The 15,267-nt window shown below is 39.2% G+C and overlaps 1 protein-coding gene and 1 pseudogene across 9 annotated transcripts in view; both read right to left on the bottom strand.

The window, feature by feature from the left end:
• Positions 1-15,267, bottom strand: part of MED12L (mediator complex subunit 12L) — a 343,992-nt gene that overhangs the window by 161,090 nt on the left and 167,635 nt on the right. The gene's annotated exons all lie outside the window — the stretch shown is intronic.
• LOC103890278 (protein SET-like) overlaps positions 534-15,267 on the bottom strand; it is a 44,179-nt pseudogene continuing 29,445 nt past the window's right edge.

Here is a 15,267-nt window from a genome sequence, read left to right as displayed (position 1 = left end):
TCAATAAATGTTATATGAATGGACAAAAATGAGGGTCTTAAATATGATTTCAAAACAACAGTCTGCATCACCAATTTTTATTTAAATCCACTCCTACCCCAATTAAGAAACGGTATATGCCTTGTTCTAAGGAAGACAACCAGTCCCTATGTGTACAATGCCAAGTAGTATAGCATAATAATGAAAAGTGTGCATTCTAGAATCAGACTTTTTGGCTTCAAATCTTAACTCCACCACTTATTCTAATACAACCTTAATAAAGTCACTTAACAACTCTATGCCTCATTTTCCTTACTGAGTTATGGAGATTAAATGAGTTAGATACATAAATTACCCAGAACAGTAATTGGCATAAGAACACAATCAGGCCGGGCGCGGTGGCTCACGCCTGTAATCCCAGCACTTTGGGAGGCCGAGGCGGGCGGATCACAAGGTCAGAAGTTTGAGACCAGCCTGGCCAACATGGTGAAACTCCGTCTCTACTAAAAAAAAAAAAAAAAAAAAAAAAAAAAAATACAAAAATTAGCCGGGCATGGTGGTGTATGCCTGTAATCCCAGCTACTCAGGAGGCTGAGGCAGGAGAATTGCTTGAACCCAGGAGGCAGAGGTTGCAGTGAGCTGAAATCGCACCACTGCACCACAGCCTGGGTGACAGAGCAAGACTCCATCTCAAAAAAAAAAAGAACACAATCAATGTTTATTGCCGTCATTGCCAGCATCATCTTCTTTCCCAGTAACATAGTGTGGTGCTCTGATGACTGTAAGAACAATGGAAGCCAAAGAGATATACAGGTTGAATATTTCTTGATCAAACTGCTTTTGACTAGGAATGTTTCAGATTTCAGATTTTTTCAGATTTTGGAATATCTGCATTACACTTAGCAGATGAGAATCCCTAATCTGAAATGCTCCAACGAACATTTCTTTTGAGAGTCATGTCAGCTCTCAAAAAGTTTCGGATACTGAAGCACTTCGGACTTCAGATTTTGGGATTAGGGATACTCAACTTGTATTCAAAATTCCAGTGTGTTCCTTAACCTTTCCCTGCTCAGTTGACTCATCTGTAGAAAACAGAACAAAAATAACCACCTAGAAGAATGGCTGTAAGAGGTATCATGCCTGGTACATAGTTGAGAGTCAAAACATTATAGCCATTAACACTCATACAAGGAAGAAAATCTACAACTCCACACTTCAATCCATATCCACAGATGTCCCCACCTCCTGCACATCTGTCAACCTCTACCCACCAAATCTTAATTAACCAGGATTCGGTTGTGTACTCAATATTTTACTTGGGGCAGAGGACAAACAACCTTTCCCGAGTATGCACTTTGTAAGACGATCCACACTGAAAAGGAGGATATAATCTAGGAAAAATTAAATGGTGCTTTTAATTTATAAGTTAAAAAATGGGAATTTGGGAGGAGGAAATACCATTGTGTGCTGGTGCACCTGGAGAACAGAAGAAGCAGAATTAAGATGAGTCTTGAAAGAGGGACATGATACATATATATGGGAAATGATAGACTGATAACTATGGGAATGATACACTGACTAGAAAAACAACTTCAATTTATGTTTATTGGCCCAAAAACATGTCCTGTTTTATTTTTACCTTGACCTCTTGACTTGAGAGACCTTGAACCTATTTGAGAAATCTTTTCCCCAAGCCCTAAAAACATTTACCTCTTTGCATCTTCAAAACACAGCACAAACCATCTATTGTCCAGAAAGGCTTTTCTGTTTATCCTGCCTTTTCCTGCAAGCTCATGTGGTACACACTGTCACTTCTGCCCTCTCTCATGCATCCTATACCATTTACACACACATTATAATCCGCTCTGTGTATGCTCAACATCCGTATTGCTTCAAGAGCAAGTTTTGTGCCTTTGACTTTTTCCCCTAATTTATATTGGGGTATAAACCACAAACGATAAATGAAAATTAGATTTTAAGTGTACAGTTCAATGAGGTTTGACACCATATAATCACCACCCCATTAAGATAAATAGTATTTCCATCACAAAAATTTCATCATTCTTTTTTCTAGGCACAGCCATCTACATTCCTAATTTCTCTCATTAGAGCTTAGTTCTACCAGTATTAGAACTACACTGAAATGGCATCACAAGGTACACAGTCGTTTGTGTCTGACTTGTTTTGCTCAACATGTTTTGAGATTTAACTTGTTTTGCTCAGTATGTTTTGAGATTTATCTATATTGTTGGCCCGTATCATCCTCTGGATCACCACATGGTATTCTATGAGTATACCACAATTTGTTTACCCATTTTAATCTGTTGATGAGCATTTGGGTTGTTCCCAACTTTTGGCTATTGTGAAAAAAGTTGCTATGAATATTCTAATATAAGTCTTTCTATGCACATACACTTTCATTTCTCCTGGGTAAATCCCTAGGAGTGAAATTACTAGGTCACAAGGAAGCAACATGTTTAACTTGATAAGAAGTGACCCGTTATTCAAAGTAGATTTACTATTTTACACTATAACCAAAAATATATCAAAGTATCAATTATTCTATTTCCTCGTCAATTCTTAACACTGTCAAGTTTTTTTTCCATTCTAATGGGTGAAAGTACTACCTTATTGTTATTTTAATTTGTATTTCCCTGTTGACAAGTGAGGCTGAGAATCTTTTCATGTGCTCCTTGACCAAACAGCTGCCTTTGTGAATTACTTGTTCACGTCTTTTCAGCATTTTTTTAAGAAACTGAGTTTATCTTTTTATTATAGAGTAATGAAAATTATTTAAATATCTGAGCCTTTAACAGAGATATTTTTGTGAATATTTACTCCCCAATCTATGGCTTGCCTTCATTTTCTTAATGGTGTCTACAAAAAAAAATGAAAGTTTTAAATTTGGGGATTTTTTTTTTGGTTTTTGGGTATGTGTACACATTTAGTTTTATTCTAACAAACCAACTTGTACACTTTTAACATTTAAAACTAAGTGTCATCTTTCCTTTCCAGTGAAATAAAAAGAAAATTTTAAAATAGACAGGTACAAAAGTACAATAGAGAATGTGAATTCTAAATAATATCCTGCAGGTTCTGCGGATTGTCCCATCGAGTGGCAGGGCAACAGTCATCATTAGGAGAAAACTTATTTTAAACGTGTCATGTTAAACTGCAAAGATGTCCATTAAACATCACAATTAAATATGCCAAAGGAGAAGCCATGTTGTCAAAATACACACCTAACCCACCTAAACATCTCAAACTCACCCTCTGCTGACCTTACGTAGTCCCATTTTTTGTTTTTTTCTTTTTTTAAACAAGAGAAAGTAGACAGATACATGTTGGCAAATGCTCACTATCCATATTCACATAGAGACACAGTGTTCTGAGCCTAATACACAGAGAAAGGAAGAAAAGCGCTAAAATTCTGTGCACTACTACACAGGGGCTTAGCACCATCCAACTTCCAGCAGAGCAAACGGAGATTTTTCTTTTTTCCCCAGAGTTCAGTGGTATTGAATCCATACAGTTTTTGTTCAGACAAGAAGGGATAAAAATGAATTTGGAACGGAAAGGGGTAGAGATCCTTTTCCCATTGTATTCTGCTCAAGTTATTTTCCCTCCAAATAAGTTGAGAACCATGGTGTAGAGAAAAAGAGACCTCAAGAACAAGACAGCTGAGCCCAAGAGAACACACACACATACACACACACACACACACACACACACACACACACGACAGCTTGCTCCCAGAAACTGGAGAAAATTTTTTAAAACGAAGGTTGGAACCTATCAGTGTTCTACTAGTCATTTTCTCCTTCATTCCCTTTCTTTTCCTCCCTTTCATCATCATCATCTTTATCTTCTTCACCTTCATCCTTATCCCCTTTCTTTATCAATATCTTCCCATCCTTCTTCATCATTTATCTCCTTCCCTTTCTTCATCATCCATATGGAAAACCAAGCAGTACTGTAATGAATTTGTCCAAGTATTATCTTTGATGAACTCTCCTAACTCAACAGCACCTGCCTCAGAACCGTCAGTAAACCAGGTAAAGAAGCTCTCTGGTTCTTCGTGCTGCCTCTTCCTGATGACTTTACTCTGTGTTTGACTGGAACATTCACATCATATCCTTTCCAGATTTGCATTTGATTTCAGTGGACTCTAAAAACAGATCACCACTCTCATTCAGATGAAATTCCTTGGAGATAACTGTATTTTCAAACTAAAGATTTTCATCAAAATAAATATCTTTCTGTAACCTGATTTAATACCTCCAAATTCTGTCACTTCAACTCTTCAAATAATACAACCTCTTTGTCTTCCTCCCCAAGTAATGTAGACACTTGTGGATGGCTGACAAATGCTGTTACCCAAAAATTTGAGATTTGGGCAATCAATTTTGACCTCTTCCAAAAAATGGTTGGCAGAATTTGTTATACTTCTGTTCTGCTTTCACAATCTCCCCACTGGCTTGTTCATTAAGTCTCTGAATTTCTTTTTTTTTTTTTTGTGAGATGGAGTTTCACTCTTGTTGCCCAGGCTGGAGTGCAATGGCACGATCTCAGGTCATTGCAACCTCCACCTCCCAGGTTCTAGTGATTCTCCTGCCTCAGCCTCCCAAGTAGCTCGGATTACAGGCATGTACCACCACACCTGGCTAATTTTGTATTTTTAGTAGAGATGGGGTTTCTGCATGTTGGTCAGGCTGGTCTCGAACTCCCAACCTCAGGTGATCCACCCACCTTGGCTTCCCAGAGTACAGGCATAAGCCACCGCGCCAGGCCTGTATTTCCTTTTGTACGTCATCAATATATTCAATTGCTTCTTTCTGTTCTTTTTCTCCCTTCTTCGGCAAGCCCAGAGAGGCCAATGTCTCCTCCGGTCTCAGAGCAGGAAGTAGTCCTGGTTTTGGGGGTCACACCACTAGGGAAGTTCAAGAACCAGACCACAATTCTTTCTCGTCAGGAAGACGCTCAGAAAACTTAATTTTTTTGTGTTGTGGCTAAAAAATTTTGCATACTAAAAAACCAACCAAAGGTTGGGAAGGTATTTTACATTTTCCTCTAGAAGCTTTGTGGTCTTAGTTTTACCTTTAGGTCTACGATACATCTTAAATTGCTTCCTTGATTCCTCCATTTCATCTGTTAATAGCTCTCTGCAGAGAACAAGTGCTTTGTAAACACTGCTGACTCACTTATAAATGCCCTATAGGTTAGAAAAAATGTGTTTTCAAAGCTTACTAAAGGCTCTATGCTCAGCCTCAGTAACATTCCAGATTTTAAAAACCACTAATAGGAATGAACTCACAAATTAGACAAAATGGAGAAACCTGGAAGCTTCCATTTAGAACTCATGTTATGGTCCTGCCCTAGGACATGCCTTGACTAGGGCAGGGATAATCCAGTTTCATTTCTGTACAAATAGCAGTTTAACTCAGCACAGAAAATGGAGAGCAGTATGCTCACCATATTTTCTTCCTCTTTGTATATATGTTAGAAAATTACCATGTCATTAGCATACACTGAATTCTTTTTAATGAATTAGGCCATAAAACAGTAATTCACAGCAGTTCTGTTGAAAACTGACTTATATATATAAGTAATACATGTTACAAGATATTACTCTTAAGAGACATTTTCTATAGCCTAAAACACTGGCATTATTTTATAGGATTTAGGTAGCTTTAAAAAATGTTTTACTAATGCTTTGTATTGAAAACATGTAAACTCAAAACATAAAAAGAATTATTCTTACTGTTTAAAGACTACCACCCAATGCATATTAAAACAGAGCATTTCCAGCTATTTCCTTGAGACTTTACTAAGAACGCATAAGACTGAAAAGAGCAAAAATTACCCTTGTCCATTTTACTGGCATTTGGAGAAATTCATAAATTAGGATAATAGCGCATTTCATAAGTACTTAGCAATTGACAAAATACTCTAGGTACAAAGAAATTTTAAAAAACTATTCTCAAACACTGTATTTTGACAGCTGTTTCCTTGATATTATTCAGCCAAAACACGCTCCATGTTTAGCAAGGTTCCTTTCTTATTACTCTGCCATAGTGCCTAAGTTTCTACACCACAATTAGGCAATTCTTTTTAACGAATTAGGCCATAAAACAGTAATTCACAGCAGCTCTGTTGAAAACTGACTTATATATATAAGTAATACATGTTACAAGATATTACTCTCAAGAGACATTTTCTATAGCCTGAAACACTGGCATTATTTTATAGGATTTAGGTGGCTTTAGAAAAATGTTTTAAATTCATAGGAAAACTATTTACCTCTAAGCAAGGACCGAGGCTCTCATTTGTAGCTTGCGCTTTTCTGTTTTTAACAACTACCCAGATTCACAAGCTAACATTTCAGGGATAATCAATAGTGGCTTAGAATTTAGGGTGAAAAAAGAGAAAGTATCATATAACCTTGATATTGTTTCTTTCTAAAAAGAAAAGGGGATTTATGATTAGCTACTTAAATTTGATTACATTATACACTTAAATTCCTTTTCTCATGAAGTATTTCAATGACTACCATTTCCTTAATAGCACTTCATTATTGTTATGCCTTTCTTTTCTTTTTTTTTTTTGAGACGGAGTCTCGCTCTGTCACCCAGGCTGGAGTGCTGGAGTGCAGTGGCGTGATCTCGGCTCACTGCAAGCTCCGCCTCCCGGGTTCACGCCATTCTCCTGCCTCAGCCTCTCCGAGTAGCTGGGATTACAGGCGCCCGCCACCACGCCCGGCTAATTTTTTATATTTTTAGTAGAGATGGGGTTTCACCGTGGTCTCTATCTCCTGACCTCGTGATCCGCCCACCTCAGCCTCCCAAAGTGCTGGGATTACAAGCGTGAGCCACCACGCCCAGCCAATTATTGTTATGCCTTTCTAAATGACAATGTACAATCCTTTTCACAGCCAAAAGTCAAAAAGAATAAAGAAAGCAAAAACCTCCCAGTAAGGAATACTGTCATAAGTCACATCTTCCATGATGTGTTTAGTTAATAGTTCCTGTAACAGTCAAAATAAACTTCACTTCAAGAATGTAAGGAGTTCTAACGTGCAAGAAATGAACTCTAGAATGAGCTGCCCAGAAAATTTTAAATTAGGAAAAAGTCTTTTGTACTTTACAGTATAGATGTAATTTGTCAACATTATGTATAAAGTAAATCCAAACATCCCATAAAATCCATTTTAAACCATACTGAAAACACTCCAGGACAGACTGGATTGACTTCATGTGAATGTGGGGGTTTATAAAAGTTACAGAATTCTACAATATGCTGAGCATGACAGCATACCAATTCCTTCCCAGGAGAAGGAAGTTTTCCCTTCGTAGGACATCTACAGCACTTTTTTGCTCTGACCTTAGTCTTTCCTCTTACCAGGCAGCTAACTATTTCCTGCATGTATGCTTTATTTTTCCCTGTGCCAAGCCACCAAGTCCCAAAGCTTTCCTCCCATGGCTGGAGTTCCTTTCTACTGATATGTTCATATCACTTGCTCATCCACTCCTTCATCTACTTAAAATCTTCAAGGTACTAGAATAGGAAAGAATGTTCATGGAAAATAAGACAGCAACCCCCATCTCTTATGGCTAACGCTAAGGTGGAAGTCAAAATTGAAACGGGATTTTTAAAAAGGACTGCACTATTACACAATTGCTTCTGTAAAAATATAATTTTAAAAATGTCTAGAGTCTAGGCAACCTGTGTTTAATGTTAAGTTCATTCGCTCAACAATAAACTGCTTTCTATCTGGATGGTACTGTAAATGTGATCCTAAAAGTCTCTTCTGTTTGAGATTTCCAGATACATGCAGTGATAGGGTTCAAATATTTCACAAATTTGTTAACATTTTGGCTTTGATAAGTTCATGTTCTCATTTTACTAGAAGATGTTGAATACCTTGGAAATTGAGGTCATGAAGGAAAATCTACTTATTTAACAGAAATCAGATGAGCCTTCCTCAAAGGCATAGCGGCAGGAGCATCATTAGTATAAAGTTGCCTTAACAATGTTATGCTGCAAACAAAAGCACTAAGGAGAAAGGGGAACTGAAAGGGGAAAGATGGCAGAAAGCCAAGGGCACCTGTGCACACTGCCAAGTCGAATCTAGGTCAGTAGCTCAGGAACTCTTGTAACTGAGTAACTTGAAGGCACAGACAACAATTAAATGCCTCTTTGAACCAGAACTAGTCAGACTCGCCCAGCACTGATGCCCTTTGCCTGCCATCTTCAATTCTCAGGGCCACAAGACCCTGTTCCAAGCCTTTCCATGATTCCCTGAAAAGGACTAAGAGACCCTTCCAATTTCATAGGTGTTCTGACTTTAATTTGCAGGGAGAAATTTTTTTATACAAACACAATCTTACCAATACATAAGACAGAACCAGAAATACTATACTCTTGGTGAGACTGAGATGGGGACACCATCCGTCTCCCCGGAACCCCTAGAAGGCCTATGAGGACTACCAGAAGCCAGCCAAGAAACATTTTAAAACCTACTCAGATTCCTCCATATAAAAAGGAATATTCTTCTGATGAGCCTGCTGCATACTGCCTATTTTCTTAGGGAGAAACCCTGAATATACAGAAAATCTGTCATCAGTGATTTGAGAGGAGATGTGGGGATGACGGCAGTGACCGGCAAGTGGGCAGTTGAGAATAAAGACTCGAAAAGGCTCTCACAGTGTAAGACACAAATATAAGAGTAAAGAAACAGAAGATAATGATACTCAAAAAAGAGAAATCAGTCTGTGAAACTTCTGCTTTTTAAAAAATTCTCAAAAATTCCACGTCTGTGCTGGGAAAAATAAACTGAACAGTTTTATTTTCCTGATCTCTTTAACTTTAAAAGCCAAAAGATCTACTCAGTTTCCATGATGACTATTTAAAGTCTCTTTCTTTCTCTCTTTTTTTTTTTTTTTTTTGAGACGGAGTCTGGCTCTGTTGCCCAGGCTGGAGTGCAATGGCGCGATCTCGGCTCACTGCAAGCTCTGCCTCCTGGGTTGACGCCATTCTCCTGCCTCAGCCTCCCAAGTAGCTGGGACTACAGGAGCCCGCCACCAAGCCCGGCTAATTTTTTTTATGTTTTTATTAGAGATGGGGTTTCACTGTGTTAGCCAGATGGTCTCGATCTCCTGACCTGGTGATCCACCCGCCTTGGCCTCCCAAAGTGCTGGGATTACAGGCGTGAGCCACCGCGCTCGGCCTAAAGTCTCAAAATAGAGCATTGTACATTATATTCTATGAGTAGCTCCCCTTTGTTTATTCCTTCATTAGCTCAACCATTATTAACTGAATACTTCCACTGTGCCAGATACTGCTCTAGGTGCTGGCGACACACAGCATAACAAGTGGTTCTGCACTGAAAAATAATCTAGCAGGCTGGAGGCAGGACATAATGGGGAGTTCTGGAAAACAGGGTGAGAGGAAGAAATCATCATGAAGATGAGAGATCAGAACAGAAATAAGGTAGACAAAGAGGGAGAAAGAGCAAATGGAGAAGATGGGTGTGCTATCTTTGAAGTGGAGGAGCAAGAGCAAGAAGGCCAGTGTGGCTACAAGAGAAGGGCAAGGCAGTGGCCACAGGAGGTACAGTCAGAGAACCAGGCAGGGCCAGCTGGTCATGTAGAGCCATGCAGGCCATGACCAAACTCTGGATGTTTTCTAAGTGTGATGAGACCACACACACACACACACACACACACACACTGGGTGGGTCTGAGCAAGGGAGTAGCAAGACTCAATTTGTGATTTTAGAGCTCCTTCTTGCAGCTGGCTGGGGTAGGGGGCACAGGCAGGAAGGTCACAGGAGGCTCCTGCTCCCAGCATTGATTACGACAGAGCAGTTTTTAATACACAAATTCAACTGCAATTTGAGGGAAACAATTTCAGGGGAAAGAAACCCCATCAACTATAAATGAGAAAACTCTCCATACTGGGTTATGGTTATCTTAGAGACGTGTGCTTTACACAATCATAAACCAACTAATGAGCTCAGGTTTGAATTTCTGAGACAGGCCATAAGGCGTTTTCAATAAAAGCTCTTAAGCAGTTTCTTCTTTCCTAACTGACAAAATACACTCCTACTGCCCTTGTGAGAAGAGTTCAGTTCTTCCATTTAAAAGATGGCATGTGCAATAATTACTTAATTTTATGCTAAGTGAGCACAAACTCTTTTTGATATCACAGCAAACAAGTGCTTACAAAATAATGAAATCAATTACAGCAGTTGTACTGAACACCAACCTCAAAACACAACCTTCAAAGATTTTAGAGGAACGTGGGAGGGAACAAGGAAATACAAGTACAGAGATCTTTAAACGGTGAACAATGAAATAACCCAAATGTCCAGTAACAGAAAAATGGTTATGATTCTTTTCTTCAGTGAAATGAAGTAGAACTACTCAAAAGAAAAAGGCAGAACTTTAAAAACTGAAATGGAAAAGTCACCATGATATACTGTTAAGTGGGTAGGGAAGAGGGAAGGAGTGGTGGTAAGAGATCTCAGCCTCTGTCTGCCGTTATCTGCCTTTCTACAATTCCTAACATTAACTGAAGGCTGTGCCACACTTTACCCTGCACTGACTTCAACACTGCTTTGTATTGTCTCACTGAATTCTTACCATAACCCTATGGGGTAAAGAGAATTATTACCATTTAACAGATGAGTTAGGTATTTTACCAAGAGTCACAGAGCTGATAAGTGGGGGGGTGGTACGTGAATCCAGGAATTCCAACCCTGTAGCCTGCATTCTTAATCTCTATATTACATTAATCTCTTAGAGATGAGTCCTTATTCAATGAACATGTTAAATCAATTTGTTCTTGGATTGTTTCTTTCAAATAACACTTAAAAAATTTAAAACTTCCATTTGATGTTCTGGGAAATAATTTCAAGGAAAATTAAATTAACGATAAAACACGCAAAGCTCATGACATTTTGGAAAGTTGATATGACCCAAGTTGGCATTAAACTCAAAATCAAAGAACAAAACAACTTTACAAACAAATGTTATTTAAAGGCTCAGTGACTGATGACAATTCTGTCAGCCTTCACTATGATAGCAAGTTGTGAACACCACATTTGTACATTTCCTTCTGGTTCCACACGTTTGTAATAATGCAATGTTATCCAGTTTAAAATGAGACAGATGCTCATAAGTTTAAGACACTCTGGGGAGGTCCACTCAGCCGGCATTATTTCAGCAGTTTCACGTGCTGATGACAAAGGACTGGAAGATAGTTGAAGGTGAGGCTGATTAGCCAAATCACTAAAGGGTGCTGAGCCATCCTAAAAGCACAGGGCCTGTGCACACTCCTCAGCTGTCGATCCATCTCTGCACCCACTTCACCTACGCAGACATGTCCTAATCCTCACTCGTCAACCCCATGTACTCCTACATGGGTCTCTTCCCCAACGCCACCCCACGCAACAGTCATTCATTGCAGTGTTTTCTCTTCCTCCTAAAGACCAGCAGAGGGTACATGTTTAAGATGCCCTGGAGAACTATGGCTTCCCCTGCCTCAACTCAAATCCTTACTAGCTACGTGTCTTCAGGCAAAATGCTTAACCTCACCAAGCCTCACTGCCCTCTATCATTTAATTGAGGAGACATTAACAGGACTTACTTTATATAGAAGCTATCAGGTTTTAATGAGTTAATATAAATAAGGAATTTAGAACAGTATCTGGCATACAATAAAAACTCAGTCAGTCTTAGGTTTTATTGTTATTCCTGTTATTTTCCTAGTGCATTTTACCATTTGCAACAAAATAACTGGTTACCCAAGAATAAATCTGTCAGTGATTTTAATTTTCTGCTTTCTACTTTTCTGTATTTTCTAATGTATTTACATTGCCCATGCATCCCTTAGTAAATTTAAAAAACACATATACAAACTAAGCTTTTAACGTAGGCTTCACCAAATTTCCTTCACAGTGGCTGGCACAGGGACCTCCAAAAGGCTCAACTATGTAAAGTCTATGGCTGAGCAAGCAGGCACCCACTATTGACAGCCAGGTGTCAGGGCCACCCCATAGGTACCATGTTTACATTCACCACAGGGCTCAGCATTAATGTCTGGAGATACCTCAGTGTGCAAATTCTTCCAACAAAAAGCTGGGGGCAAACCACAGTCCAGGGCTACTCATGCTACTGGAGATGAACAATAATAAAATTCTCAAATCCAAACTATCACTAGTGTGACTTAAAATATAATAGTTCTGATGGGATACATCCTGAAACCAAAATGTTTCCTTTATAACAGGGACTTAATCAGGACAGTTCATGAATTCCCTGCTAGTGTATAAAATGTGTCTGTACATTTTTCTGGCTATCTAACTTTCATTAAATTCTGAAAGGTATTCATAGCCCAAAGCTATTAAAAAACTGTTGTTTTAACAGTGATTCTCAAACTTTAACATGTTTGTTAAAACATCTACCCCTTCAGCTGAGTGCAGTGGCACATACCTGTAATCTTAGCACATTGGGAGGCCAAGGCGGGTGAATCACTTGAGGTCAGGAGTTCAAGACCAGCCTGGCCAACATGGTGAAACCCCATTTCTACTAAAAATACAAAAAAAATTAGCCAGGCATGGTGACGAACGCCTGTAGACCCAGCTACTCGGGAGGCTGAGGCACAAGAACGTCTTGAACCCAGGAGGTGGAGGTTATAGTGTACCAAGATCATACCACTGCACTGCGGCCTGGATGACACAGCAAGACTCTGTCTCAAAACACAACACAACAAAACAAAAAAAACCATCATGTACCACTGGACCCCTCCCCAGAGGCTGAGTTTCAGGAATGGAGGTGTCTGGGAGTCTTGGGTAACTTGCATTTCCAGCAAGTTCTCAGGTAATGCTGATCCAGGCCCAGGAACCACACTTTGAGAACCACCAGCTTAAGGAGTTATGTGGGCATTTTTACTTTATTCTGAAGATAAGCAACCAACCTGTCTAACAGAAGTAATGTATGAAAACTAATGGCTGTTTCTCCATTACTTACCCATGAATTACCTAGCAAGCCATGGCCACCATCCCTCCTACCCTCCACAATTCCAGGTAGGCTACACTTGACTATCAGTTCAATCCTGCAAATATTCATCATATTCCTTTTAACCTATTAGATTAGCAACTAGCTTGATATTAGGATAAAACAGTGGCTGTGAATGTATCTCCACCTCTGCCTTTTGGGGTTTTTTTTGGTCTCTCCATCATTCGTTCATGCAAAATACCTCTCTAATCTGTCTCATTCATGGGCATTTCCAAAAGAGAATGGGGAAGAGTATAATTTAGTTTATAAAATTGTACCCCCTCTTATTTCAGAATTAAATGCATAAATAAACATGGCCCTGAAAATCAAGATGCTTCCCCTCCAAAAAAACAAAAGCCGATGACATTCCATTGTTAAACACACAGGGATCCTCAGGCCATGCTTGCCCTGCAACACACAGAACCAAAGACACCATACACATCCACACCATCAAAGAAATCAGTCTGGGGAGATGGAAACTGGAAGGCCAGAAAAATAGATGTGACGCCGTCAAGATAAAGATAAATGTTGACTTTACTAGAGACGTCTCAGCTTTGAGTATAATTTAGTCTGAGTACAACTAAGGCAGGAACAGTATTCTGAAGAGAAAAAAAAGATTACAGTTATTTACAAGAATAAATAGTTATTTATCTTTTAAAGACTAGGTCCAAATACCTACAAACCTCAGAAAAGTGATCACTGGGAAACAAAGCCGGTCAGCACTGAGCTGTACTTATGTAAAATGTCATTAAAAACCAGCTTTAGGGCCAGGTGCAGTGGTTCAGGTCTGTAACTCCAGCACGTTGGTAGACTGTGGCAGGAGGATCACTTGAGTTCAGAAGTTCGAGACCGACCAGGGCAACATTGTGAGACCCCTATCTCTATGAAAAATGTAAAAATTAGCTGGACACAGTGGTACACGCCTGTAGTCCCAGCTACTTGGGAGGCTAATATGGGAGGATTGCTTAAACCCAGGAGTTTAAGGCTGCAGTGAGCCACTGTCATGCCACCTCACTCCAGCCTGGACAACAGAGCAAGACCCTGTCTCAAAAAACAAACAACAACAACAAAAACTGGCTTTTAAAAGATATTAGTAGACCTAGATCAAGAAGGAAATGAGAGGTTAACATAAGTTCATAATGCATTTTGGCTATGTCAACTCTTAACAGAGAGCCCATACAATTTCATTAGGCTAGATAAGGTGACACTGCGGCTCTTTTCTTTATTTTTAAACACCGTGTCCATTAAGTTTACTAGCCCTCATTCTTTCCACAACTGAAACACACTCATGATCTGTTACCCTAACCACACCAATGGTGTCCCCAGTCCCACCCATCACCATATCCCCAGCAGTGAGCTGAATGCTGTGGTTGACAAAAACAAAACAGAAAATAACCCGAGCTCCGCACTTCACAGTGCCTACAAATCGTTTATGTATCACATGAAAAAAATATTTGCCACATACCAAAAAGGGATTGGTTTCCAAACTTAGAATTAAAATACAAGGATTACAGAAAGGACAGAACAGGATGAACTAACACAGTCAGAGACGTCATGAAGGAATCAGCTTTAAAACAGAATAAACAGAGTGGAAAAAGAATGCACTGGGGCAAGAACTATAAACCAGGACTCTAAACTTTTGTTTGGAAATGCTATGAGCTCTTTTAAGTGGAAGAATTCTCTGAAAGATTAACACAGAGTATTTATACACAGTAGAAGCTCAATAAATTTGCACATAGTAGCATTCACTACGAAGAGGGGCAAAGTAAAACCTACCTATCTTGAGGCTCATTTTAAGATGTTTATGAAGACCTGAGCTTGCAAAAAATTTTTAGTATTTGAAAATTTTATTCTGATTATCCAGTGTCTACTTATTCTTAGGGTGAACACATACCCCAGTTTGCCTGACACAGACCCAGTTCACTCCTGCTGTCCCTATGTAATTAAGCCCTCTTTTCATTCTCAAAAGTGTCCAGGTTGGCTAATAAGTTAGAAGACCACCCTATCCAAATCAGTACTGGTTAAGCATTTGGTGAATAAAATCTCACCGAAAGTATTTCCTGGGGTTCTGTACCTCAGATCAGAAAATTCCTCCTTAAATCTTAAAGGCTTTAAGAAAAATATAGCATAGTTCAAAAGGAGTGCCTATTTCTGAAGGAAAGCCAGAGGTTGATAGCACCTCACAGAAACCATTGTTCTCAGAGAGTTGTGTGGCCATAATCCTACAGCAGGA

Source organism: Pongo abelii, chromosome 2 (genome assembly GCF_028885655.2).
Source record: "Pongo abelii isolate AG06213 chromosome 2, NHGRI_mPonAbe1-v2.0_pri, whole genome shotgun sequence".
Classification (NCBI taxonomy): domain Eukaryota; kingdom Metazoa; phylum Chordata; class Mammalia; order Primates; family Hominidae; genus Pongo; species Pongo abelii.
Note: the sequence above shows the minus strand (reverse complement) of the source record. Positions and strands in the feature narration are given on the sequence as shown.